Genomic DNA, 4,526 nt, shown 5'->3' with positions numbered 1-4,526 from the left:
TCGTGCGCTGTGTAGCTCGTTAGCTACGTACTGGCGATTTTATTTGCTTTAGATTCGTGTCCTTAGGCTTCGACAGTTTGCGTGGATTCGGCGCGAACAATGTTGTAAGCTTAGCGGGGTGCTCCTTAAATCTCGGAGGACCAATATTTTGTGTTGGTGAGTTGTTTCTTATCTCCCTTAGCTGGCACCACTTGAGCATGTGGCAGTGGCGGTGCATGCTATTCGGCATTACGCTACACCTTCGCGCTTTGCGTTACCGGAGAGACAAAACGCCTTTGAACTCCCATGGCACAGTCCCGAAAGCAGGCGTTTCTTCTTTCTTCGCCGGTCGTTGACACGCCAGGCACGTCGACTGGCAATCGGCGACACGCTTTGTCAATAAGCGACAGGCTTAAGCTAGTCGCCTGCAGAAACATGGTGTGGCTTCGCCGCGCAACTATGGTTGCTAACCAGGCAAGATATGGTGGTCCTATGCGCTACTCTGCTTCCGTAGGGAGCATATACAGTTACTCTAGCAGCGTCAGTCACTCTGTACCCTCTTTCCAGCTAAATGTTCTCCGGATAGGTTGGTTTCACGGCAATACGCGTCAAAGACCACTCGAAAAAGTTGAAAACTTCATCAAAGTAGTATAAGGCCCAACTTTTGTCTGACGTCACACAATGCAGCGACAATCCCTTTGTGCCATCTTTTAAGCTAAGTATACCCCTGATAAGTTGGCTTCACCACAATAAACATCGAAACCCACTCAAAAAGTTGAGGGCTTTATCACCCATGATAAGGGTCAACTTTTGTCTGACGTCACACACTGCAGCGATGGTGACTATGTGCCCTCTTGAGAGCTAATTATACCTCACATAGGTTGACTTCACCACAATACAAGTCCAAAACTTGTCGAAAAAGTTGAAGGCTTTATCACCCATGATAAGGCTCAACCTTTGTTTGACGTCACAGACTGCAGCGACGGTCAGTCTGTGCCATCTTCCAAGCTAAATATCCCCCTGATGGGTTGGCTTCACTGCAACACTTGTCGAAAACCATTCAAAAAAGTTTACGGCTTCATCACCGATGATAAGGCTCAACTTTTGTCTGACGTCACACCGTGCAATGACGGCTATACTATACGTTTATATTAGAGAATCCCGAGCTGTAGCCTCCCCTGATCTGTTGGCATTCCCGCAATTCATGTCAAAAAGCACCCGAAAAAGTTGAGGCCCTTACCACCCTTGATAAGACTCAACTTTTGCCTGACGTCACACCATGCAACGAAGGATACGCTGTACGTTTATGTTAGAGTCTCCAGAGCTGAAGCTTCTCTTGCTCCGTTGGCTTTCCCGCAATGTATACCAAAAAGCAGCCAAAAAAGTTAAGGCCCTTATCACCCCTGATAAGACTCAACTTTTTTTTCTGAAGTCACACCGTGCAACGAAGGATATACTGTACGTTTATATGAAGGTCTCCCGAGCTGGAGCTTTCCCTAATTCGTTGGTTTTCTCGCAGTGCATGTCAAAAAGCACCCGAAAAAGTTGAGACCCTTATCACCCTTGATAAGACTCAACTTTTGCCTGACGTCACACGATGCAGCCAAGGATACGCTGTACGTTTACATTAGAGTCTCCAAAGCTGAAGCTTCTCTTGCTCCGTTGGCTTTCCCGCAATGCATGTCAAAAAGCACCCGAAAAAGTTGAGGCCCTTATCAGCCCTGATAAAACGCAACTTTTGCCTGATATCACACCTTGCAACGAAGGATACGCTGTACGTTTATATTAGAGTCTCCAGAGCTGAAGCTTCTCCTGCTCCGTTGGCTTTCCCGCAATGTATATCAAAAAGCAGCCAAAAAAATTGAGGCCCTTATCACCCCTGATAAGGAGCAACTTTTATCTGACGTCACATCGAGCAACGAAGGATATACTGTACGTCTATATTAAAGTCTCCCGAGCGTAAGCTTCCCCTGATGCGTTGGCTTTCCCGCGATGCATGTAAAAAAAAGCAGCCGAAAAGTTGAGGCGTTTATTACGCCTGATAAGGCTCAACTTTTGTCTGAAGTCACAACGTGAAACGAAAGATATACTGTACGTTTATATGAAAGTCTCCCGAGCTGGAGCTTCCTTTGCTCCGTTGGCTTTCCCGCAATGCATGTCAAAAAAGCAGCCGAAACATTTGAGGCCCTTATCACCCCTGATAAGGCTCAACTTTTGTCTGCCGTCACACCATGCAACGAAGGATATGCTGTACGTTTATTTTAGTCTCCCAAGATGAAGCTTCACCTTGTCCGCTGGAAACCACTTTGAACGTCGAAAACCACTTTGAACGTTAAGGGCTTTATCACCCATGATAAGGCTCAACTTTTATATGGTCACACATTGCAACGTCTAGAGTCACTGTATATCCTACCTTTAGGCAGCTGGCAGCGGATTTGTTTTTCCAACACCGCTAGCAACGATGCACTGCGGAGAAGCTGGTGCACAGGCCGCACCACCGAAAACGCTTGCCGTCCACCTGTAATCTACCAACGACGGTCGTGCGCTCCTTAGCTGCGTCCTGGTGATTTTATTTGCTTTATATTCATGTTTTTAAGCTTGGACAGCTAAGTATTTGCGTGAATTCTGCACGATGCTCGAAAATCACACTGAGTTAAACAATGCTGAATGCTGAAAAGGGTGCTCCTTGAATCTCGGAGGGCCTATAATTTGTGTTTGTGAGTTGTTGGTTATCTTCCATAGTTGGCACTACGTGACCATGCGGCAGCGGCGGTGCACGCTATTCAGCTCTACGCTACGCCTTATTCGCGCTTTGCGTTACCGGAGAGACTAAAAACGCCTTTGAACTCCCATGGCACAGTCGGCGAAAGCAGGCGTTTCTTCTTTCTTCGCCGGTCGTTGACACGCCAGGCACGTCGACTAGCAATCGGCGACACGCTTTGTTGATCAGCGACAGGCTTAAGCAAGTCGCCTGCAAAAACACAGCGCCACTTCGCCGTGCAACTATGGTTACTAACCAGGCAAGATATGGTGGTCCTATGCGCTACTCTGCTTCCGTAGGGAGCATGTACAGTTACTCTAGCAGCGTGGGTCACTCTGTACCTCTTTCCAGCTAAATGTTCCCCTGATAGGTTGGCTTCACCGCAACACACGTCGAAAACCACTCGAAAAAGTTGAAGGCGTTATCACCCATGATAAGGCTAAACTTTTGTCTGACGTCACACATTGCAGCGACCATCACTCTGTGCCCTCTTCCTGGCTAAATATTCTCGTGATAGATTGGCTTTGCCGCAACACACGCCAAGAACCACTAGGAAAAGTAAGGCTTCAACACTCGTGATAAGGCTCAACTATTGTCTGACGTCACACATTGCAGCGTCTAGCGCCACTGTATATGCTACCATTTAGGTAGCAGTGTAGCGCATTTGTTTCCCACGCCGCTAGCAACCATACACCGCGGAAAAGTTGGTGCACCGAAAACTGTTGCCGTTCACCTTGAATTTATCAAGGACTGTCGTGTGCGGTCTAGCTCGTTAGCTACGTACTGGTGATTTTATTTGCTTTAGGTTCATGTCCTTAAGCTTCAACAGCTAACTATTTGCGTGGGTTCAGCACGATTTTAGGAAAGCAGACTGAAATAAAATATGCTGTAGGTTTAGTGGGTGCTTCTTGAATCTCGGAGAAACTATCATTTGTGTTTGTGAGTTGTTGCTTATCCTCAGCAGGTGCCGGTTGACCATGTGACACTGACGGGGCATGCTAATGGGCACTGCGCTACGCCTTACTCGCGCTTTGCGTTACCGGACAGATTAAAAATGCCTTTGAACTCCCATGGCACAGTTCCAAAAGCAGCTGTTTCTTCCTGACCGCTCGTTGGCACGTCGACTGGCAATTGACGACACGCTTCGTTGATTGGCGACAGGCTTAAGCAAGTCTCCTGCAAAAACGGAGCGTGTCTTTGCCGCGTAACTATGGTTGCTAACCAGGCAATATGGCGGACGTATGCGCGGCGATTGGGACAGCCGGAGAAAAACAACCCGTGCGCTCGCCATCTCGGAGGCCACGCTCGTCATGCGGAAATCCGCCAGCGGCCATGGACTTGGGCTATATGACGCAGTGATGTGCGTATATGGCACCGTTTGTAGAGAGAAGGGGGAACGAATTCTAGTTGACTGATAATTAAACGCAAATTCTAGGCGACGTACCACGCTTGACTCGTGTGTTCTCAGGAGCCACTACCACCTATCGGTAGCGTTTTCTGATCATGCTGAAAAAGTGGTGCATGTTACGTCCCTTCAAGGCCTTTGAAATGATTGCAGCTCGTGAGTCTCTAAAGCTGCAGTACATTTCATCCGTAGTCTCTAAACAGGAGCGTGCGAAGTGACGGGCACGATTTTTCAAGCTCGCACTTTTCCACAAATTTGCAGGCATACTATTGCAAACACCCATGCCATCGCACGATGTATAGACCTTATAAATGTAGGTGTGTGCATGGTTCCTCTTCAGTGGGGGGGGGGGGGGGGAGTGAAGGCTTGTCGCAGCATCTT

Source organism: Rhipicephalus microplus, chromosome 1 (genome assembly GCF_043290135.1).
Source record: "Rhipicephalus microplus isolate Deutch F79 chromosome 1, USDA_Rmic, whole genome shotgun sequence".
NCBI lineage: Eukaryota > Metazoa > Arthropoda > Arachnida > Ixodida > Ixodidae > Rhipicephalus > Rhipicephalus microplus.
Note: the sequence above shows the minus strand (reverse complement) of the source record.